General features: G+C 37.1%; 1 protein-coding gene and 1 non-coding gene across 3 annotated transcripts in view; one reads left to right on the top strand and one right to left on the bottom strand.

The window, feature by feature from the left end:
• INPP4B (inositol polyphosphate-4-phosphatase type II B) overlaps nt 1-25,510 on the top strand; it is an 877,116-nt gene that overhangs the window by 414,673 nt on the left and 436,933 nt on the right. The gene's annotated exons all lie outside the window — the stretch shown is intronic.
• On the bottom strand, nt 22,763-22,869 carry LOC119530747. The gene has a single exon (XR_005216129.1). It is a non-coding gene; the product is annotated as a U6 spliceosomal RNA (small nuclear RNA).

The raw sequence follows: 25,510 nt of genomic DNA, 5'->3' as shown, positions 1-25,510 counted from the left end.
AAGGCTCCTAATTCCACTCAATGGGGACAGAAGAGTCTCTTCAAGAAATGGTGTTGGGGAAACTGGATATCCATATCCAAAAGAATGAAAGAGGACCCCACCTCACACCCTGTCCTAGTTTGCTAATGCTGCAGAATGCAAAACACCGGAGATGGATAGGCTTTTATAAAACGGGGGTTTATTTCACTACACAATTACAGTCTTAAGGCCACAAAGTGTCCAAGGTAACACATCAGCAATCGGGTACCCTCACCGGAGGATGGCCAATGGCCTCCGGAAAACCTCTGTTAGCTAGGAAGGCAGCTGGCATCTGCTCCAAAGCTCCGGCCTCAAAACGGCTTTCTCCCAGAACGTTCCTCTCTAGCAAGCTTGCTCCTCTTCAAAACATCACTCCCAGCTGCACTCTCTTCCCTCTCTTTGAGTCAGCTCATTTATATAGCTCCACTGATCAAGGCCCACCCTGAATGGGCGGGGCCACGCCTCCATGAGAACATCTCATCAGAATCATTGCCCACAGCTGGGTGGGGCACATTCCAAGCAAATCTAACCAGCACCAAAAACGTCTGCCCCACACAAGACCACAAAGATAATGGCATTTGGGGGACACAATACATTCAAACCGGCACACACCCTATACAAAAATTTATTCAAAATGGATCAAAGACCTGAATAGAAGAACCAGTACCATAAAAGTCCTAGAAGAAAATATAGGGAAACATCTCCAAGATCTAGTGATAGCTGGTAGTTTCCTAGATCTTACACTCAAAGCAGAAACAGTGAAAGAAAAAAATAGATAAATGGGACCTCCTTAAAGTTGACTATTTCTGTGCTTCAAAGGACTTTGTCAAAAGGGTGAAAAGGCTACCCACTCAATGGGAGAATATATTTGGAAACCACTTATATGATAAAGGTTTGTTATCCAGAACATATAAAAAAATACTACAACTCAACAATAAAAAGATGAACAACCCAATTAAAAAATGGGTAAATGACATGAATAGACATTTTCCAAAGAGGAAACACAGATAGCTAAAAAGCACATGAAAAGATGTTCAGCTTCAGTAGCTACTAGGGAAATGCAAATCAAAACCACAATGAATGACCACTATTATACAATCAGGAAACTACAACTGTTGGAGGGGATGTGGTGAAACAGGAACACTTATTCACTGCTGGTAGGTTTGTAAAATGGTACAGCTCTTCTAGAGGATGGTTGGGCAGTTCCTCAGGAAGCTAAGTATAGAATTGCCTTACGGCCTGGCCATCCCTGCTACTCAGGAAAGACCCAGAAGATTTGAAAGCAGGGATACAAATGGCCATTTGCCTATCGATTTTCATAGCAGCATTATTCACAATTGCCAAAAGATGGAAACAACCCAAGTGTCCATCAACAGAGGAATGGATAAACAAAATGTGGTATATACATATGATGGAATATTATCAACAGTAAGAAGGAATGAAGTTCTGAAGCATGCAACAACATGGATGAACCTTGAGAACTTATGTTTTCACTGATAAGAATTAATTATAATATGTAACCTCATAGACATAAAATATAGAATATAGTTTGCCATGATATAGAATGAGGCTAAAGAATGGGGAGCTGTTGCTTAATGTGTGCAGAATGTTTAACTAGGTTGAAGAATGTTTGGAAATGGATAGAAGTGATGGTAGTATGTTAATAGCACTGAATGGTTTGTCAGTGTGGTGGAAAGGGGAAGTTTAGAGTCCTGGAGGTCACCAGAAAGAAAGTTGGAGGTTAAAACATGGGAATGTGTAACACAGTGAATATTGTGGTGTACTAGGACTGTGATTAACTGTACACATATAAAAAAAACTGTAAAAAAGCTCTTCCATGAACTAGAACAAATGTATGACATTATTATAAGGAGTTAATAATAGAGGGGTTTACAGGAAAAAATGTACCTATTGCAAACTATGGACTAGGGTTAACAGTAATATTTTAATATTTTTTCATCAACAGTAATGAGTGTATCACACCAACACTAAGGATCAACGATGGGGGGGTGGTAAGAAGTATGGGAGTATTTCAGTTTCATTTTGTATTTTTATTTCTTTTCTAGAGTAGTGTTCTAAAATTGATCATGAGAGTGTATGCACAACTATGTGATGATATATTAGCCATTGATAGCATACGTTCGATGATTTATATGGTGTGTGATTATATCTCAATAAATTTGCAAAAATTGATAATTACAAAATGCAATGTTAGGAATATACATAAGCTCCTAAGGAAGTCAGAAGTAGGGATGGGGAGAAGTAGATGTTCTAAGATCATGAGGGTTAGGAGAGTCAGAGAAGATTTCCTGGGGAAAATAATGCCTGCCCTGGGATTTAGATGATGAGACACTGCTAGATTAAAGAGAAGAGAGAAGTGCTTCCAGATAGAAGGTGAAGAAACTGCATGGTTTATACAAAAGATGGTTTATGGTCTGTATTGTTGGAATGTAGAGGACAAGGCAGGAAGTGGTGAGAGAGAGGTTGGAATGGAGGGATACTTCAGATTTTGGAAACCTTGTATAACATGTTGAGAAATATGGATTTATCTTTTAGGAAATAAGAAGATACAGAATTTCAAATAGAGGAATGACTTGGTCAGATCATGTCTTTAGACAGGAGTCAAAGGACACCAATTATGGGGCATTGAAAATGGCCTGGCAAGAAATTATTATGGCAGTGATATCAGGGTCAGTGAGAAAAACTCAGATTTAAGATTTTAGGTCCTAAAATTATTAGGCTTGTTGATTTTTTGTATGTTGGAAGTGAGGGAGAGGAAGGTCAAAGACAATTCTTAGATGTCTAGCTTGGGGGATTCCTAGGAAAATCCTAGGTTTTAAATAACAGGAATTAAAAATCCTAAAATTTTTAAATTACAAAACTGATATTTTATAATTTTGAAAATTTCTGTATTTATGGACTTCTTTATGGGTTTATAGACTACTGGATTTTTCAGGTGTATTATTAATAAACCATTTCTCTAAAAAATAAAAAAGGAAGGGTGGGAAGTGAGTGCTATGCTGTTTATGCTAAATAAGGATTGAGAACTAGCACTCTGGCTAGGACAGAATGTAAGAAGACACTTTTCTCTTTGCAATAGTATATTCCATATGATAAGTGCCCGATAAATACATGTCACTTGAATTAATGGTTATGGTATTTCTTTTCCTCACTTCTTATATGCTGGTCAAAGCAATCCAAAATGGTTGGAGAGTTTTAGCCTGAGATTAAGAAGATGGGAAGGAAGAAGGAAAGTCTATATACATTGTTTCATTCAGTTCTCAGGCGTAAATTAATGGCACAATTTTCACATAAAATTTGAGCTTGTATCACCCTACTGCCTCAGTGTCAATATTTCATATACTCCAGCATATCATAGAAGATTAACCCATGTTATAGTGGAGATTTGTTAAATCAGTCCATGATCTTTTGTAGTTCCATGAAATGTACGAGAGAAATGCTAGATGAATTTTCAGGTGAAGCAATGGCCATGAACTTCATTTCTGGCCCTTGGGATTTTTGAAGGTATTTTGCCTGCTGCGGTTTTCTAATGCTGCTGTTAGGCAAAATATCAGAAATGGATTGGCTTTTATACAGGGGGTTTATTTGGCTGCAAGTTTATAGTCTGAAGCCCATGAAAATGTCCAAATTAAGGCATCAACAATAGGGTACCTTCACTGAAGGATGGCCGATGGGATCTGTAAAACCTCTGTTAGCTGGGAAGGCACATGGCTGGCATTTGTGCTTGCTCCCAGGTTGCATTTCAAAATGGTGTTCTCCAAAATGTCAGCATCAGCTTTCAACGGCTGTCTTCAAAATGTCTCTCTAAGCTGCAGCAGTGAGCTCCTTCTATCTGAGCTCTTATTAGGGTTAAGGTAAATTAATCAAGACCCATGCTGAATGGGCAGGGTCACATCTCCATGGAAATAATCTAATAAGATATTATCCACAGTTGTGTGGGTCACATCTCCATGGAAACAACCTAATCCAAAGATTTCAATCTAATCAACACTAATATGTCTGCCCCCACAAGATTGCATTAAAGAATGTGATGCTTTGTGGGACATAATACATTCAAACCGACATACTGCCCAATGTAAGTTTAGTAATTGAATTGTTTTTCTTTTTTACATTACATATTGCTTGCTTTTACTTTCATTGTAGTGCAGTTTTACTGCATAAATATTTTAAGGCAGAATGTGTGGTTGTATACATTTTAAAAGAGTAAGGGAATTGCTTGTCGTGAAAGGAATTAAGAGCATTATCTGTATGCAGTAGGCAGTATTAAAGAGAAAACTTAGTTATGCTATATTATATTCATTGTAGGTAACCTCTGGCACTCTTTATAAACTGCTCTGGCGAGCTAAACTGAAATTATAAAACCACATATAGACATTTATTCTGGCTTGTCATAATAAAAAGCTGAAGATAAAATTTTAATTAAATTTGTTATCTATCTTACTTTGAAATTTTAAGTTTCAAAAGAAAATGAACAATTCATCATCAGAAACTGTAGCTAATTTAGTCAATCCTAATTTGAACCTAAAATGAATCATCATAAGGAATTCAATCAGCTCTCTGAAATAATAACTTCTGATGCCTATATTATAAATATCCTGCAGATATAAGCAAAGCTTCAGTTTTACTTTTGCTAAAGCATATAGTATTTAACTGGTTTGGGGTATATGTATGTGGTGGTATTTGCAAGGATTTTTTAAAAGTTTGACATTGCTGAGGTAACACTTCTCCAGAAGGCCTCTTCTTTAGTATATGTGAAAAAAGAATCAACTCCAACCAAATTAAAGTTATTTCTATACAATTCTGCTTCTTGAGATAGGCTTGAAAGGGACTGTTAGAAATCATTATATTTGACATAGGAAGTTTGTTTGAATAAAGGCATCAGAGAAAAAAGTCATCTTAGGTATGAACAATAAACTTATGCCCCTAATTTTTCAGAAGATGGCAGAAAAGGGCATTTAAAAATCCCTAAGCATATAGTAATAACCCTCTTACACCATTTTTAAAAACTCCTTTGTGTGACAGAATTTTTTTCTTTTTTAAAGAGTGCATTTGGGACTTGGGACCAGCTTTTGCAAGTTTTCTTAACCCAGCAAAATTCATCATGTAGCATAGAGTATTTATAGAAGTTTATTGTGAAATTTCAGTTTTTTCTGGAAGATCCAAAGAAAGTTCCTATCCTCTAAATGACATGTGAGAAGGAACCAAGAGTGTCACACACTGAAGAGTAAAAAGCTGGACACAGAACAAAATAGCATCTCTAACCCCAGAGAGGCCTGGAACAAGCCGGGCACATGGAGCGCTGTCGTTCTCTTCCTTGAACTCAGTGTTCCCGGCTCTTAAATGAGATGACCCCTCGCTTCTTTATGGCCTTTCAAATTTATGTTCTGTTAAAACATTTTGTCTCAATATCTTAAAGAGTGTGATAGGTGGACATATCATCCAAACTGTTGCAAAGAGAAGACTGACAGTAAATCAGTCATGATTTTTCATCTTTACTTTGTAATTTTTCAGGATTTTTAAATTTTTGGTGACTGGCACAGAAGAAAATCTAACTAGTCAGATGACTGGCTAGCTATATTCTCATTTTGGCCCAGGATCAAGTTACTGTTGGAAACTATTTAAATTCTGGTTCAGATCTGATCTGATACTGAGGTAAAGCCCCTCCTCTTTTACTTTTTACAAAGTGTAGTGAGCAGTATAGTTCTTAGCCCAGTTTGAAATAAATGAGCAGCAGACTGACCTCTGATTTACAGTGAACCCTCTGTTTGTTGAACTCTCTCCATTGCTGCTTTGTATTGTCCCCTTTTGAACATTGAGATTTTGCAAAATTTAGTGGTCATTTAATGCTCATTGTGATAGGGGAAAATTTCTTGACTAGGATTGTGATCTCCAAGAGAGTCCTGTGACTCAGAGATGCAGAGGAAGAAAGTATTACTCCTTTGTTAAGCAACCAGAATGCTGGGTCTGGAGATCTGGGTATGTTCAATCACTAGATTCTGTTTTCAAACTTCAGTGATTTTGAATTTTTATTCTTGATTTTTTTCATGCTGCCTTGTCCGCTGCAAATGTACTCAAACCAGGACCCAGTAAAAGAGCCAGAAATGGGTGTGTCTTGATCAGACAAGATATTATAAATAGGATTATAGAAATATCTATCATGACCTGTTTTCTCTTTCCTGCCTGTGGGTTTGGATATGTGGACATTAAATGGTCTGTCAATAGGTTATAGGTTTTCTAGGTGGTTTTAATTTTAAGAAAGAGTATAATGTAAATAAGGGCAAGATAAATAAATAAGTTCCCCCCAGACATCCTACCTTTCTCCCTATCCTTCTGCCCTAATTTATTAAGGGATAACAAAAGTTTGAAATTGTTTGTACAGTGAAATTGAAAAGTGGGTGGCAAGTAGAACAGAGAAAGGGTTCTGGAATCAGAGAGACTTCAATTACTGAGTGAGTCCTGGAACAAATTACTTTTTACCCTTCAGTGCTTCACCTGTAAAACTGGAGTTACTTTGTGTATTTGTTAGGAAAATTAATTTAGTTGATACATATAAACTGATAGTACATAGTGCCTCTGACAGATATGAACTCAGAAAAGGCATATGATGAGTACTCAGAAAGTTGTGGCTACTATTCGTTAAAACAAATTTCAAAAACAGTGGTAGAAATATATAACACACACACACACACAAAAATAAAAATAACAGTGGTAGAGACAGAACTCTGAGGCGATTGTAGGATATTAGCAGAGCGTCCTTGGATTTGGTATTCACTAGAAGGAAAGGGAGGTCTGAAATACTGGTCGACTGTATGTTAATGAATGATTCTCCTTTCTTGTCTCTATCTGCTTGCCCTTTCCTTGTTTCCATGTATTACAACAGTTGGAACTGCCGTATTCCCTAAAACTCAGAGTCCACACATTTTCTGTGAATTGCTATACTCTAGGTAATCCAGTTTTTGATGAAATTAAGATACTAGTTCTTACTGTATGCTGCCATCTAACTGTCCTCCCCAATCTCCAATACCTTCTGAAGTTTGGCATCTGTGAATTGGCTCTCTTTAGCCCATGTGGTAAAGAGTGGATTTCCAAGAATCAGGCAATCCAGTTAAAGCTGAGGAGAGAAAAGATGAAAGGGAGTTAAGATATGAGGACAGAATCTAGACTGGGTAAGGGCTGGTTAGTGTAAAATATCCATCACAAACAGGTCAACTTGTGGGTGGGTGGTAGGGTCAGAGAGCCTCAGGGCTCCAGACAAAGAACCCAAATTATGAGATCATGGGCAGATGATGGTGCTGAGGGTAAGACATGAGCCAATGGCTGGAAGGACAGAAATCCAGGCTGGGATCCATGCAAGCCCCTGCCTGGTATCAGTCTAGAAAGTCTGGCTGAGTGACATGGTCATTTAGCCCATACTGGCTTTTATACATGGGAGGGCTCCCTAATCAGATCTTCCAATTTATTAGCCTCGAATCTGGGTAGTCTTCAGTGACTTAGAGTGCTTCTCATGTTTTAACATGCAGAGGAATCACCTGTGCTAAAACACAGATTTTAGGTTAGTAGATCTGGGTGTGGCCTAAGGTTCTGCATTTCTAACAAGCTCCCAGGTGATGCAGATGCTGCTGGCCCAGGAACTACACTTTGACTGGCAAAGCCTTAGAAGTCCCTAAATCCATGGGTTTTCTGTGTCTGTCTCATGTCAGTGTGATGCTTTCTCGTGGTAAAGATGAGGGGAGCATCACTGGGTAATTCAATGCTCACTCACCGCAGCTGAAGTTTGATTGAAGTAGAACCCTGACAGCTCCCATTTTTATTCTTCTTGTGTCAAAGCCAGTCCTGATTGAATTAAATATTGGTAGAAAAATCATACTGATGGCTTGAAGAATTCAATTGTCTCTTGACACTGTTGTGTTTTCCTGAGCAGAAACTCTGACCCATGTGCACTCATCTGCTGCTTTGATGGGAGTAAGCCTCTGCCTGATCAGGGTGCCTCTTGAGAAGCTGGAAAGGCCTTTGACCTTAAATATGTGCCCACTTGCTTTGCTGGTAAAAATATCAAAATTTCCAATTCATGCTATTTTACCTAAAAGGAATCTTTTTTCCTGAAATCCTTTTTTCATTCTAACACTTTTGGATTATGTAAAATCAGAATAAACTCCTGTTACTGAGAATAGGGCTCTGGTTGCAGAACTCGGACCATAATGGTCCTACAAGGATGGTGGCCTTCAAAATGGCCCAACTCTTCCCAGGAAGGGAAAGGAGCAGAGAAGGTAGAGGCAGATCTCCGTCTGTCTTAATTGTTTACCTCTTTGTTGCCTTTATAGAAGCCCTGTCCATCCACACTCCATCTTCTAAGTTCTAGGTGTTATAGAAGGATTTTAAGTGATTTGGCATCATGAATTATATCTGACTTACCAGAATTGAGTCCTGGCTTCAGAAATTTTGAAACACTGCTGTGAAGGGAGCAGGCTTTGTGGCTTAGCTACTGAAAGGCTATACCACCAGCATAAGGAAGACTTGTTATTCTGTTTCTATGTTGAGATGGATAGGAAGTAATAATTCACTCAACACTTCATATCAAAGCACTATTTAGAAAACTAAACAAAGCCACAGGTATGTAGTGTCATCTAGCCTTCAACACTTCCTACTTGGACCTCAGCCTGCACAAGCTGGGAAATATCTTTAACCAGATGTCCATTTAGAACCCAGGCCATCTAATCCCACCATGCGCCTATCCTTTAGATGGGATACCATCTAAACCACAAGTGCCTCCTGACGTCTGTCCTTGCCCATGGTAGAATTCCTGTTTTGCTATGAATTTAATTGGCCATGACTCCATCTCCCTCTGCTCACTTTTAAAATTTTAAATAATGTCTCCTGGGTCCTGTTTCTAGGGAAAATAAAGTCTCTTCCACCTTCAATTTCTTCAGAGAATATTCCCTGTTTCTTTGCCTTACTGGAAACCTGTCTTTCTTTCTCCTGAGGATGCTGCTTCCCTGCTGCTTACTCCAATGTAGACAGTCCACATAACAAAGAGCCTGGAGCAAGGCTATACTTTCTAGTGCCACAATGACACCACTAGGCTGTTATGAACTCACTACAGATGAGAGTATAGATGTCCAGCTATACCATACCTCTACCCCCTCTTTATCACTCTCATTGGTCAAACTCCTGGTTGTTTCAGACTTTTCCACCAGGCGCATAATCTTTCCCTAGCCCCAAGGTCCTGCTTGCTATCCTTTTGGGCACTTTCAATTTCCAAGGGAGAAAAACACATCCAACACCCTTGATATGTAATTTCTTTGTCTCATTGGCTCTAGTGACCACCCATTTCAGCGATCCATTCACCCTGTGGCAATATCGTGAAACTTCCCATCACTTAGAACTAAATCCTTCTCTCATCTCCCTATACATTGCATCTTTCCCTCTTTAATGACCTCCCAATCCAGCGTCTAGCCCTAATCCACTTCATTCACTTTATTGGTATTGTATTCTTGACATCACCCTTCAGCCCCCACCCTAGCAGGCGAAACTCCAACACTGAGTAAACTGAACTGTCCTTTTCCACCATGCTGTTGAGCACAGCTTGAGAAAGCCACACAACCCATCAGACTGACATTCCCCCTAAATCTGTGGCCTCCAGGCCCCACTGAACCCTTACAGCTGCCCCTACATGGGCCTAACTGTTCTCATGCCCCGTGCTCATAAAAGTCAGCTCAAAACTCCAAAACTCCTAGCAGCCTTTTCACCATTCCTCTCAACACATGACTTTGCCTCTTTTTACTTAATTAAATTCATTATAAATATTTAGGATGTACCAGAAGTTTAAAGAAAAACACAATAGACATTTTGCACCTCTTACTGTATTTAAGAAATAAAACAGTCTGTTCCTGTCCCTGAATGCTAGCCCGTTCTTACCTCCCAGTCATCACATCTATTCTGATTTTAATGTTTATCACTTGTTTCTCTGAAATTGTACGTTTTTGGAGGGCTTTCCGTGCAATGACTGAGGCTCCTCTCCTGTATGTCTGAATGTGTATACCCCAAGCAATATGGAACTATAGAGTATTGTTTTTCATGTTTTAAAATTTTCTAAAAGTGCCATCAACAATTTCTTTCTCTTTCATTTTCTTCCTTTCCAACTCCCACTCTTACTCTTTCTCAGTACTTTATGAAATTTATCTGTATTGGTATATGAAATTAATATTCATTTTCACTGTTATGTAGAACAGAAGCACCATAATATATGTATCTACTTTTTTATTGATGAATATTACCATCGACATTACCATCAACATTTTTAAAATTACAAATGGATTTGTTATGATTATTCTTGTAATTGTTTTCTGGTATACATGTGCAAGAGTTTCTCTAGAATATATACATAGAAGTGGAATTGCTGAGTGTGCCAGTTTGAATGTATTGTGTCCCCCAAACGCCATTATCTTTGATGTAATCTTGTGTGGGCAGGCGTTATCAGTGTTGATTAGATTGTAATTCTTTGAGTGTTGCTTTGGAATGTGCCCCACCCAGCTGTGGCTGATGACTCTGATTGGATAATTTCCATGGGGTGTTGCTCCACCCATTCAGGATGGGTCTAAGTTGATCAGTGGAGCCATATAAATGAGCTGACATAACAGAAGAAACTCAGTGCAGCTGTGAGTGTTATTTTGAAGAGGCACTACAGCCAAGAGGGACACTTTGAAGAAAGCACAGGAGCTGCAGATGAGAGACAGTTTGAAGACGGCCGTTGAAAGCAGACTCTTGCTCCAGAGAAGCTAAGAGAAGACAAATACCCCAAGCGCAACTAAGAGTGACATTTTGAGGAACTGCAGCCTAGAGAGGAACATCCTGAGAGAAAGCCATTTTGAAACCAGAACTTTGGAGCAGATGCCAGCCACGCTTTCCCAGGTAACAGAGGTTTTCCGGGCATCATTGGCCATCCTCCAGTGAAGGTACCCAATTGCTGATGTGTTACCTTGGACACTTTATGGCCTTAAGACTGTAACTGTGTAACCAAATAAACCACCTTTTATAAAAGCCAATCCATCTCTGGTGTTTTGCATTCCAGCAGCATTAGCAAACTAGAACAGTGAGTATAAAGCATGTACCTTTCCAATTGTACTAGCTTTTACCAAATCATTTTATTGTGGTTGTAGCACCAGCAGTGTGTACAAGTTTATATTGCTCTAAATTCTCATCAATATTTGAGTTTTGTAGACTTTAAAATTTTTACTTTTTGATAGTTATATAATTATATCTCATTTGGTTTTCTATTTGCAGGCTTCTGGTTGTTAGTGAAGTTGCGAATCTTAATATGTTTCTTGGCAATTTGTGTTTAGTGTTTTTTAATTACCTGTTTGTATGTTTTGATATTTCTTTTCTATTGGATAGTTTGCCTTTTCTTACTGATTTGCTAATATTTTTAATATATTCTGGAAACCAGATCTTCATTAATGATGCACTATTAATTATGTTTATTTCCTTTCTTCTGGTTGCTTTGGGTTTACTTTGCTATCAACTCTTAGATCATTGATTTGAGATCTCTCTTCTTTTCCAGTATAAATATAAACTGTTATAAATTTCCCCAAGCATATTTTCATATGTAGTGATTTCATTTTGCTTCAATTCCATGTATAATTTTAAATTTCTCTTCTGTCGTCTCTTTTTGTGTCACAGATTATTTAGAGATGTATTGCTTAATTCCCATATGTTTTGTGGTTTCTGGATATCTTTTCGGTTACTGATTTCAAGTTTAATTTCATTAAGGAACTTGGTTTGATTTCAGTTACTTTAAATTTGTTAAGGTTTGTTTTATGATCTAGAATATGATCTATCTCAATGAATGCCCCGTGTGTACTTGCAAAATATGTGTATTCTGTTAGCGTTGGGTGGATTGTTTTAAAAATGTCAATTAGGTCAATTTGTTGGAAGTGTTGTCTTCTGTATCTTCACCAATTTTCTGTCTACTTTATCAATTACTCAGAGGTGTGTTGATATCTCTAAGCATTATTGTGGATTTGCCTATTTCTCCTCTCATTTCTTTCAGTCTTTATAGTGAAGCTCCGTAGTTAGGTGGATAATTAGAATTGTTACGCCTTCTTAGAGAATTAACCATTTTATCATTATATAATGTCACTGGTAATATTCCTTAATATGAAATCTATTTTGCCTGATATTAGTATAGCTACTCCAGCTTTTGATTAGAGTTTGCATGGCTACTTTTTTCCATTCTTTTACTTTTAACCTATTAATTTAAATATAACTATAAGGACACAGTTGGGTCTTGATTTCTTATTCAAACTCTGTCTTTTGATTGGTGTTTTCACATTTAACAATTATTTATGTGAATGGGTTAAAAATAAACTTCTTGCTATTTGCTTTGTACTTGTTTCCTCTGTTTTGGTTCTTTTTTCCCTGCATTTGGATTAATTGTGTATTTTTATCATTTCATTTTTTCTCCATTATTGGCTTTCCATTTAAACATCTCTTTAAAAATTTATTAGTGTGTACCCTAGGAGTTACTGTATATATTTTAATTAATTGCAATCTGCCTTCAAATAATATTATACCAGTTTTAGTGGTAAATTGTATACTACAGTTTTAACATAAGAACCATAGAACAATATATTCCCCATTCCTCCTATCCTTTTTGCTATTATTGTCATATATTATTTTTTTATTTATGCTATAAGCACAAAATTCATTGCTGTTATTTTTGCTTTAGTCAAAGCATTGTCCATCTCTGGCCCATGGATCAAATCCAGCCTACCTACTCTTTTTGTAAATAACATTTTAGTGTAACACAACCATGCTCCTTTGCTCATTTATTGTCTTCAGTTGCTTTCATGGAGCAACTGCAGAATTAAGAAACCGTATGGTCCACGAAGCCTAAAATATTCACTGTCTTACTATCATGACAGAAATAGTTTTCCAACCTTAGGCAATTATCTTTTATAGAAATTAAGATCAAAACTCAATGAATTTTGACTCCCAGGAGTTTAAATCTCCCTGGCAATGTGGGACCTGACTCCTGGGGATGAGACTGGATCCAACATCTTGGGATTGAGAAAGCCTCCCTGACCAAAAGGGGGGAAACAAAATAAAGTTTAGTGACTGCGAGATTTCAAATGATGTTGAGAGGACACTCTGGAGGTTATTCTTATGCATTATATAGATATCCCTTTTTAGTATTTAGTGTATTGGAATAGCTAGAAGGAAATACTTGAAACTGTTGAACTGCAACCCAGTAGCCTTGATTCTTGAAGACAGTTGTGTAACTGTATAGCTTATACAGCGTCGCAGTGTGATTGTGAAAACCTTATGGCTCACACTCCCTTTATCCAGTGTATGGACAGATGAGTAGAAAAATGGGGACAAAAATTAAATGAAAAATAGGGTAGGATGGGGGAAATGGGATGTTTTAGATGTTCTTTTTCACTTTTATTTTTATTCTTTTTTGGGGGAGTAATAAAAATGTTCAAAAATTGATTGAGGTAATGAATGCACAACTATATGATGGTACTGTGAACAATTGATTGTACACTGTGGATGATTTTATGGTATGTGAATATATCTCAATAAAACTGAATTAAAAAAACTCAATGAATTTAACATTTACTTTCCTTTATACCATTTATGGCACCTTTTCATTTCTTTATGTAGATCCACACTTTTCTCTGATATTTCATGCTTAAAAATGTTTCATTAACATTTTTTGAAGTGCAGGTCTGCTGATAATGAATTTGGTCAGTTTTTGTTCATCTGAAAAAAAGTATTTCTGCTTAATTTTTGTAAGTTATTTTTGGTTTGTATAGAATTCTGGGTTTTCTTTCAGCACTTTAAAGATACCACTCCATTATCTTATGACTTGCATAGTTTCTGGCAAGTTGTCTACTCAGATTCTTGTCTGTATTATTCTATACGTAATTTGGAATTTTTCTCTAATTGCTGTCAAAATTTTCTCTTTATTTTTGTTTTCCAGTAGTTTAAATATGATATATGTAGGTGTGTTTGTTTTTGCTTGTTTATTTATAGGTTTATGTGTGTGTGCATGTCTATGTGTGATTATTTTTGTTGGTGCCTTCTGATTTTCTTGGATCCACGTTTTGATGTCTATCAATAATTTCAAAATATTCTCAGCCATTATCTCTTCAAATATTTATTCTGCTCCATTCTTAATCCTCTGAGATTTAAATAATATATATCAGACTGTTTGATATTGTCTCACAGCTCTTGGATGTGCTACTGTGCTTCTTCACTATTTTTTCTTTTTCTGTTTCATTTTGGAAAATTTATATTGTCCTATTTTGAATTTCACTGATTATTTTCTTGGCTGTGTCACGTCTGTTGATAAACCTGTCAAAGGCATTCCTCATCTCTGCTACTGTGTTTACTTTCCTAGCATTTTATTTGATAATTTCTCATAATTTCTATTTCTCTGTTGAGATTCTGCATCTGGTCACACATGTCCACCTTTTCGACTAGAATCTTTAAATATATCATTGTTATGTTAGATTCTTTTTCTGTTAGTTCCAATATCAGGGCCATATCTGAGTCTGGTTCTCTTGATTGCTTTTTCTTTTCATAGTGTTTCCTCTGCCTCCTCCTCCTCCTCCTCCTCCCGCTCCCCCTGCTCCTTCTTCTTTATCATCGTCGTCATCATTCTCATTGTCATCTTTTTGTGGTGTATAGTATAGTAGAGACTAGGGTAAATAGTATTTATGCCTGGAAGTGGACATGCCACTTTTTCCATAAGGCATTTAGTGTGTGTTAGAGTGTGAGTCAATGTAGTCAGGGATTGAGTTAGGTTTAGGTTTTGTTGTTGCAATGTCTACCTTTAGTGCATTCCATACTTTAAATTCCTCTAGTGTTAACTTGTGCTTATGGTGGGGATTGGATGGCTAGAGACTTTGCTCAATGTTCCTCTTCCACCCCTAAATTTTAGGCATTTCCTGAGAGACTTCACCTCAAAGAGGTTCACTATTCATGCTCTTGTACCTTCTCCAGTGGTAGGTAGGCTGTTACTACTTCTTTCTTGGTGGTTGCTGGCTTGATGGCTATGGCAGAGGCATTTGCTATTATCCTATTTCCTGCCTTGGCAGTATGCAGTCTCTGTGTTCCTGGGTGTTTGGGGTGGGGCTTTCTCAGTGATCCTATTCCTCTCCTAGCAGTAGAGATTTCAAATGCCAGGGTCCCAAAAAGATTTACTGTCCCTCCATTTCTCCCATCCTCTACTTGCAATGGGTTTCACCTGTGCCCTGACAGCAACAATGTCTGCTGCCCTTCTCCCAGCAGCTTCTGGCTTTTGTTCTGTGGGGAAGATGATCTGAGTGATGCTTTGGACTTTTCCTGAACTGGCTGCTGCTCCCCTCCTGCATGTCTGAATCACCAAGGGATGCTTTCTCCAGACCCACTCTGTGCTGAATCTTTCTTTTGAGCAGTTGGTGAGGTCCATGGAGAAAAGCCTGTTAGTAGATACAAACTACCCTTGGGTTTGTGGTTCTCAGGAGCTGGATACAGTCATGTTAGCCCACACTTGGCCTTTAGTCATCAAATATTTTGACTGAATTCTTAATATCAGTTTGTTTGGAACATGACATCCCTTCTGGCTATGCTCTACTTCATGGAGGTATCTGCATATCCTTAGATTTCAAACAACTTGTTTTCTGTAAGACCTCAGCTCTCTGATGAGTTTAGGGAAAGTTATATTTTTGACATTATTCAGCTTTTTCTTTTGGTTAGAGTGGGAGTGATACTGTTTCCTGCTTTCTACATTCTAAGTAGAAGCTTGAACCTTCTGTGTTTCAAATATATAGTCAAATTTGTGTTTGTTTTCTCACTTTTTATGGTATCTTTTGCTTATAGAACATTCTTATTATAATGTATTCAAATTTATTAATCTTTTCCTTTATGGTCTGTGGTTGTGAAGTCTTGTTTGAGAAATATTTTCCTATCCTGAGTTTATAAATATGCTTTTTTTCAGGGAAAAAAAGAGGCCATTGGTGAGACTATCCTTAAGTTTTTGTCCTTTGCTTGTCAGATTATAACTCATTTCTACTCATCTTCCTTCCTTCCTTTACAGTGGATTGTATCATCTAGATTTCTCAGAGAACTTGCTCCATTGATAATCATCTTTTCTTCTTAATCTTCAATTTCTCTTTTTTTTTTCCCCTTGCTATGTCTTTTTAGCATTTAAATATGCTCATGTCCCATTCTTAAAAAAATGTATCCATCCCTTAGTCCAATGATCTCTGTCTACTTGAGAAACACCAGTTAAGTGCAGAGACAAACTGTTCACTCAGTTGCTCCTCTTTGATGCCGCGTCCCATCACAGCCTGTGGCTTTTCCATCTAACTTCTCTTCTTGACCCCTTACATACTTTTGTACCTTAGGGTTGATTCCTTAGACTTCCTTTTTTTTTTTCCTTTTTTTCATTTTATGCACTTGAACTTTCTTTCAGTGACTTCATACATTCCTGAGACTTCAATTTAGCCAATGACTTCCAAATATACTTTTCTAGCTTCAGTGTCTCAACTGAGTTCCAGACCTATGCTTTCTGAATATCTTAATCACCCCAGAAGTGGTATGGTTAAAACTAAACTCATCATCCTTGCTTAAAATTCCTCACTCTGGATCCTCTTGATAGTTTAGTGGTCCATAATTTACTGTGTATCACCAAGATTTCTGTCTTTTATTATTCCAGTTCTGATATCACATCAAACCCCATTACCAAAGTCAGTTAATTTATTTCCCAACTTTCTTTAGAATCCATGTTTTCTTCTCTAATTATTGGTCTCTGTCTTGGTTTAGGGCCTCATTTTATTTTTCTCTGGAATATTAGAGAAACCTCCAGACAGGTTTGTTTTTTTTTTATTAAGTTGCTACCTTCTAGTCCTCTCCTTATTGTGACACCTACTGGTCATTCTAAAATTTAAATCTTATCATGTCGCTGGCCTATTTAAAGCATATTTGATATGGCTTCTTTCTCCCCTCAGAATTACATATAGTCTCTCTAGTCAAGCCATCAGGCTTTCTAGATTCTTCTCTAGAAGCAATTCCCATTTCATTCAAGGAACAACCTCCAAAAAGGAGATTCATGAGATTTTCAAATTGAGTTCTAAGAAGGTACTTCAGGAAATTCATGGGAGAAAAAGCAAGGGTAGGAGTGAGTAGTGCCTGTATTTCCCAACCCCAATTCAAACACAGCAGGTTAGCTTTTATCTGTTTTGTGTATTAGGTTACTTACTGTTCCAGTTTGCTAATGCTGCTGTTGTGCATGATGCAAGAAATGGGTTGGCTTTTATAAGGAGGTTTATTTGGCTACAGATTTACAGTTCTATGGCCATAAAAGTGGCCAAACTGAGGCATCAACAAGAGGATACTTTCACTGAAGAACAGCCAGTGGCATCTGGAATGCCTCTGTCAGCTAGTAAGGCACATGGCTGGCATCTCCTGGTCCCAGGTTGTGTTTCATCTCCTTTCTCAGCTCCTATGAATCCTTAGCTTAGATCTCCAAATGTCCTTCTGTCCACAACTCCAAGCATCTCTGAGCATCTCTATCAACTCCCAAAGGTCTCTCCAAAAGTCCCTCTCAGCTGCTCTTGGGGCATTTTGTCCTCTCTTAGCTTCTCTGGAGCAAACTCTGGGCTAGCATCTCAAAGCATCAGCAAGCATCTCTCCAAAAGTCTCTCTCTGCTGCTCTGTGTGTGAGCTCCCTTTAAAGGACTCCGGTAAACTGATCAAGACCTACCCTGAATGGGCAGGGTCAAATCTCCATGGAAACATTCAGATAAGAGGTCACACCCTAATTAGAAAGATTAATAAATCTGCCCCCACAGAATTGCATTAAAGAATATGGCTTTTAGGGGTACATAATATATCCAAACTGGCACAGTTACCCTTTATTTTTTTAACTACTTGCAGTTCTCTGACTTGTCATGTTCTAATTTCCCCATGTCTTTCATTCCTGCTGCTCTGTGGGCCTGAAATGCCCTTATCTCTCTTTGTTACCTAGTTAATTTCCTTGAACCTTTTCCATGTAGTTATCTCTGCTTTCTTGTTGGGTGGCCTTTCCTTATGCCCCCTTACTCTGGCTACTCCTTTCACAACACTTGCCACATTCTGTTATTATTAATCATTTGACTTCTTCATTAAGACTCTGAGCCTCTTTAAATGAAAATACAAAGTTATTTATTTCTGGATCCTCAGTGCCTGGCATGTAGTAACTGCCTAATAAATGTTGGTAAAACAAATGAACAAATAGATATTTATCTAGTGTTCATTAGAATCTAGCTTTGGTGCTATGGTGAAACAAGAATAGAAACAAACTTGGACTCTGATTTAGGGTAATTTTCTACAAGATTAGAGAAGATTATATGCATCTAACAAACCACAATATAAATTAGAAAATAGGCAATAATCAATTCTGTAAGAAAGATAATTAACTAGGGAGTTTAGGGGAGTGTGGTATTGCTTTCAGGTGAGGGAAGTAGGGAAGTCATCATGGAGGAGGTGTCATTTAATTTGGCCTATAGGATTTGAAGACATATCAATTGGGGAAGCATTTGAGATTGGAAGAAAGGAATATAGAAAACCACTGTAAGTCATGTGATATATTTCTTCAGTGGATTTGATGTCAAAGGTTGTCATCAACTATTATAAATAGGTCAGGGAGAATAATAAATTTTGACAAGGAGATAGTAGAGAATACCAATATTGGAGTTTTTTTTTTTTTTTGCTCCTATTTGTATATTGCTTCATAGGAGGAAAAACTGATTAAATTGCTTTGAGTTGGTAAATGGTTTTGTTTATATCTGAGAATTCCTGTTCTGTCAAAGAGCAGCTCAAATAAGTAAATAAATACTTGATAGAATGAAAACATTTCCTTAGTAAGTGTATTTTTTAGATTGAGTTCTCTAGAAGCAGGTGCCAAGATAGAATAAAGCATGTAAGAGATTTATTTATCTCCAGAAGGATAAAAGAGGAGAGGGAACAGGAAATGGTGGGGAGAGTTTTCAGACTGCGATGCAAGTACAACACTTGTGAACAGAGAGGGAAAGAAAGAATTGAACACAAAGAGCCTCATACTACTGTGTAGCTCTGAAGTCTTGGCCAAGCCAATGGGGAGCCACAGATCAAGGATTGCCCATTACAGGATGCTGCACCAGGCAGAAATTGTCTCACTTTAATACCCCTGCTGGGCTTAGTTATTGCCTGGAAGCAATCTTGGTGTGAACCTTGCAGCGATGTGAAAATGTGGCAGCTGGAGGCTCAGCAGGTCTCTTGAAGGGAGGTCTGAGTGGTGCAGGCCTATGGCCCCATAGCATGCAAATCATAAATATTTGGCTCACTTATAGATTTTTTTCTGTGATTTATTGACAGCAAATTTATAGTGATTATTTTAGGCTACAAGACACCTTTATCTATAGAAGGCATTTAATGCCCTTTTGAAATGGAAAAAAAAATCATTGTTTTCTTGCTTTTATATCAAGTGATTTGGTGCGGTTAAAAGTTCCAGATGATGATCTGCTAAGATCTAACAGAATCGCAGACTTTTCCAAATAGAGTCTGTCTTGAGAATATAAAAAGTCTAATGTTTATCTTAGTATCCCAAGGACACTTTCCTAAGTGATAAAAAAAAAATAATAATAAATTCGTTAGAGAATAGACAATTTATGCCTTGTTTTCATACTCTTGTAAAGCTAGAAAATATTTGCTTGTTCTACTTTTTGCAATTTATTAAGTTGATCAGTCCCAACTGATAATGGATCAAATGGAGATGCTTGACTCTATTGGTGATATTTAGTCCAAACTCTATAATATACAAATTCCGTATTAATATATACAACCTTTCTAAATTGCAAACCACCTTAGTACTTAGAAAAATAATTGAATTTTTATAAAAATCCATAACCATCAAAACAACCACAAGCCTCAGCCTGCATTCTTTCTTATGGACGAAAATGAGATTGCAAAGGGTATTCATTAAAGAAATGTCATTTACCTTTGGCTTAAGCTAATTTAGTTCTTTTTTCAATTCCACCTGCCACCTTTTTTTTTTTCTTTAAAACATTTTCTAGATTTAAAAAATAAATCCCTGTTCCTTCTTCATTTTAAAAGTAGATATAGTTGGGATTTTTAAAAACATTCTATATGAAAGAAAAATCATTTTAATCAATAAAAACATTTCAATTTCTGGCAGAAGTGGCAAGTTTCACCAAAAAGAAATGCAGTTAGTTGGTTTTGTTTTGTTTTGTTTGTCTTCTCAATAACTTGGTCTATAATAAGCTTCTCCTAGCTGAGAGCAGGAAAACACAACAACAAAAATAATTGAATAAAAGCATTTGACATTTAGTCCACTACTGAGTCATTTCATTTGTTAAAATAATATAAGCATATTTTTTGAAAATACTTGTTCTGTTTAAGTGTATCTCAGATAGCCTCCCTTTCCCCCTGTCCTTTTACTTTCATGATAAAGACCTTGGATGCCGAAAAGTTTTAATTTTGGTGAGGTCACATTTGTCTACCTTTTTTTTTTTATTGTTTCTTGTGCTTTGGTCCTGAAGATGCTTCCCTATGTTTTATTCTATGAATTTAATAGTTCTAGCTTTAATAGTTAAGAATTTTATCCATTCTGAGTCTGTTTTCGTATGTGGTATGAGGTAGGGCCCCACCTTCATTCTTTTGTAGATGAACATCCAGTTTTCCCAGCATCATTTATTGAAGACACTATATTTTCCCAGGTGAGTGGTATACTAGTTTGTATATATTATGTCCCCCAGAAAAAGCCATGTTCTTTGATGGAATCTTGTGGGGCAGACATATAGTGGGGATTAAGTTGGAATGTTTGGATTAGGTTGTTTGTGTGGAAATGCACCCCACCCAACTGTGGGTGATGACTCTAATTGGATAATTTCCCTGGAGCTGTTACCCCACCCACTCAGGGTGGGTCTAAATTAAATCACTGGAACCATATAGATGAGCTGACAAACAGAAGGAACTTAAGTGCAGCTGTGGGAGACATTTTGAAGAGGCACTACAGCCAAGAGAGACACTTTGAAGAATGCACAGGAGCTGAGAGAAGCACTGCAGATGAGAGACAGTTTGGAGATGGCTGTTGAAAGCAGACTCTTGCTCCAGAGAAGCTAAGAGAGGACAAACGCCCCAAGAGAAACTGAGAGTGACATTTTGAAGAGGAGCTGTGGCCTAGAGAGGAACATCCTGGGAGAAAGCCATTTTGAAACCAGAACTTGGAGCAGACACCAGCCACTTGCATTCCCAGCTAACAGAGGTTTTCCGGACACCATTGGCCATCCTCCAGTGAAGGTACCCAATTGTTGATTCATTACCTTGGACACTTTATGGCCTTAAGACTGTAACTGTGTAACCAAATAAACCCCCTTTATGAAAGCCTGTCCATCTCTGGTGTTTTGCATTCCTACAGCATTAGCAAACTAGAACAAGTGGTCTTGGTCTCTTTGTCAAAAATCCATTGGTCAAAAATGTGAGTGTTGATTTCTAAACTAGATGATTGTTCTTGTGCCAGTACCATGGTGACTACTGTGGCTTTTTCATAAGTTTTAAAATCAGAAGAAGAGTCCTCCAACTTCATTCTTGTTTTTCCAAAACGGCATTGGCTATTTGGAGCCATTTACCCTTCCATATAAATTTGATGATTGTCTTGTCCATTTCTATGAAGAAGGCTGTTGGAATTTTGATTAGGATTGCATTGAATCTGTAAATTGATTTTGGTGGACCTGACTTCTTAATGATATTTAGTCTTCCAGTTCATGAACATGGAACGCCCTTCCATTTATTTAGGTATTCTTTGATTTCTTTTTGCAATGCTTTGTAGTTTTTGTGTACAAGTCCTTTACATCCTTAATTAGATTTATTCCTAGATATTTGATTCTTTTAGTTGCTATTGTAAATGGATTTTTTTCTTTGATCTTTTCTGCATTACTATATTGTTCATTAGTAGTGTATTGAAATGCTACTGATCTTTGCATGTTGATCTGGTATCCCACTGATTTGCTGAATTTATTAGTTCAAGTAGCTTTCTTCTGCATTTTTTGGAACTTTAGGTATATAGGATCTTGCCATCTGTAAATAGAGAAAGTTTTACTTTCCCTTTTCAATTTGAATGTCTTTTATTTATTTCTGTTTCCTAATTGCTCTGGCTAGAGCTTCCAGTACAGTATTGAATAACAGTGGTGACAATAGGAATCCTTGTCTTTCTTTTCTGATCTTAGAGGGAAAGCTATCAGTCTCTCACCATTGAATATGATGCTAGCTGTGGGTTTTTCATGTACTCCCTTTATCATGCTGAGGAAGTTTCCTTCTATTCTGAGTTTTCTAACTGTTTTTATCTAGAAGAGTTCTAGATTTTGTCACCTGCCTTTTATGCATCAATTAAGATGATCATTGTTTTTCTTCCTTTTTTTCTGTTAATGTGGTGTATAACATTTATTGATTTTCTTATGTTAACCAACCTTGCACACCTGGGATAGATCCTACTTGATCATAGTGGATAATTACTTTGTTGTTCTGCTGTATTTGGTTTGGTAGTATTTTGTTGAGGATATTTGCATCTATATTCAAAAGGATATTGGCCTATACTTTTCTGATGGTATGAGGATACTGTTAATTTGTTCACAATGTTGTGTTACCATAACCACCATCCATTACCAAAACATATCCATCATTCCAAATAAGAACCACGTACAAAAATATGGAACGCTTCATGAATTTGCCTGTCATCCTTGCACAAGGGCCATGCTAATCTTCTCTGTATCATTCCAATTTTAGTAAATGTGCTTCCAAAGCAAGCACTTTCTTCTTTTTTGATAGAATCGTATGGCACTATAATTTTCCCTTTCAGAACTGCCTTTGCTACATCGCTAAGTTTTGGTGTGTTGCATTTTCATTTTCATTCACCTCATGTTATTTCCTGTGTTCTCTTGTTATTCTTTGATCCATTGGTTGTTTAAGAGTCCTTGATTTCTAGCTTCCTTTCCTTGTGGTCAGAGATGATATATTGTATGATTTCAATATTTTTTAATTTATTGAGACTTGTTTAGTGAGTAAACATATGGTCCATTCTAGTTTGCTAATGCTGCCAGAATGCAAAACACCAGAGATGGATTGGCTTTTATAAAGGGGGTTTATTTGGTCACACAGTTACAGTCTTAAGGCCATAAAGTGTCCTAGGTAACACATCAGCAATTGGGTATCTTCACTAGAGGATGGCCAGTGGTGTCCAGAAAACCTCTGTTAGCTGGGAAGGCACATGGCTGGCATCTGTTCTAAAGTTCTGGCTTCAAAATGGCTTTCTCCAGGACATTCCTCTCTAGGCTGCAGTTCCTCAAAAATGTCACTCTTAGTTGCACTTGGGATATTTGTCCTCTCTCAGCTTCTCTGGAGCAAGAGTCTGCTTCTAATGGCCATCTTCAAAATGTCTCTCATCTGCAGCTGCTGTGCTTTCTTCAAAGTGTCCCTCTTGGCTGTAGCTCCTCTTCAAAATGTCACTCACAACTGCACTGAGTTCCTTCTGTTTGTCAGCTCATTTATGTGGCTCCACTGATCAAGGCCCACCTTGAATGGGTGGGGCCACGCCTCCATGGAAATATCTCATCAGAGTTATCACCTACAGTTGGGTGGGGCACATTTCCACGCAAAGAACCTAATCCAAACATTCTAACTTAATCCCCACTAATATGTCTGTCCCACAAGATTGTGTCAAAGAATATGGTTTTTTTTCTGGGAGACATAATACATTCAAACCAGCACATGGTCTATCCTGGGTAATCATCCATGTGCCCTAAAAAAGAATATTTGTTCTGCTTTTGTTGTGTGAAGTCATCTATGCATGTCTGTTAGGTCTACATGACATACAGTATTGTTAAATTCTTCTATTTCCTTATTTATCTTCCTTTTGATGTTTTATCCATTATTGAAAATGGTGTATTGAAATCTATTATTAATATAGAATCACCATTTCTCCCTTCAAATCAGTCAATATTTGCTTCATGTATTTATTTCGAGGCTCTTCCATCAGATGCATATGTATTTATAATTTTTAAGTCATCTTGTAGAATTGACCCTTTATCAGTATAAATGACCTTCTTTTTACCTTGTAACTATTTTTGACTTAAAGTCCATTTTATCTGATACTAGTATAGCTACCGCGACTCTCTTTTGGTTACTACTTACATGGTATATTTCTTTCCATCCTTTCACTTTCAATTTATTTATGTATTTGAACTTAAGGTGAGTCTCTTGTAAACAGCATGTAGTTGGGTCATGCTTTTTTATTCATTCTTCCAATCTCTGCCTTTAATTGAAGAGGTTAATCCATTTATACTTAATGTAACTACCGATAATATTTTCTTTCTTCTGCTATTTTGCTCTTTTGTCTTATGCCTTATACTTTGAGTTTTATACCCTTTATAAACCCTGAATTATTTCATTAATGCTTACTTTCATATATATATTTTTTTTTTGTATTGTATCATTTTGAGGACCTTCTCATTTCTTTTTGAGTATATTTTTCATGTATTTCCTTTGTGGTTAGCATGGAGTTAAAATGTAACATCCTAAGTCTAAAACAATCATGTTTGATTTGATACCAATTTATCTTCAGTAGCATATACATATGCTGTTCCTGTACCTCTCTGTCCCACCTTTTCTTGTATTTATTACAAATTATATCATTGTACATTGCATGATAAAAACATTGATTTATCATCACTTTTTATGCATTCCAGAACCTGTAAGAAGTAAATTACATATTTAAAAATATAGTACAATAGTACTCACATTTGTGGTTACCCATATGGTTACTTTTATTGGAGGTCTTTATTTCTTTTTTCTATTTTGATCCATTGTCTATTGTTCTTTTCTTTCAGTCTGGGGAACTCTATTTTAGTTCCATAGGCTGCTTAAAGCAAATACTATGAAATGACTCCACTTGAACAATGAGAATTTATTAGCTTACACTTAAGAGGCCAAGAAAATGTACAAATCAAGACATCATCAAGATGATGCTTTTTTCCCAAAGAAAGGCTGCCAGTGATCCTTGGCTCTTCTGCCACATGGCAAGGCACATTGTGGTGTCTGCTGGGCTCTCCCTTCTCTTTGGGATTTCATTGATTTCAACTTTTTGCTTCCATGCCTTGCGTTGTCTCTCTCTCACTCTCTCCCTCTCTCTGTATTCATTCCATTTATAAAGGACTTAAGCAATAGGATTAAGTCCCATCCTGAATGAGGTGGATCATACTTTAACTGAGGTAGCCTCATCAAATGTTCTTGCTTACAATGGGTTTACACCCACAGAAATAGATTAGATTTAAGAACCTGTTTTTGTGGGGTACATAGTGCTTTAAACCACCACAAATTCCCTTTAGCATTGCTTGTTGGACAGATCTACTACTAATGAATTCCCTCAGTTTTGTTTACCTGGGAATGTCTTAAT

This window comes from Choloepus didactylus, chromosome 3, assembly GCF_015220235.1.
Source record: "Choloepus didactylus isolate mChoDid1 chromosome 3, mChoDid1.pri, whole genome shotgun sequence".
Lineage (NCBI taxonomy): Eukaryota > Metazoa > Chordata > Mammalia > Pilosa > Megalonychidae > Choloepus > Choloepus didactylus.
This window is presented reverse-complemented; position numbering and strand designations above follow the sequence as displayed.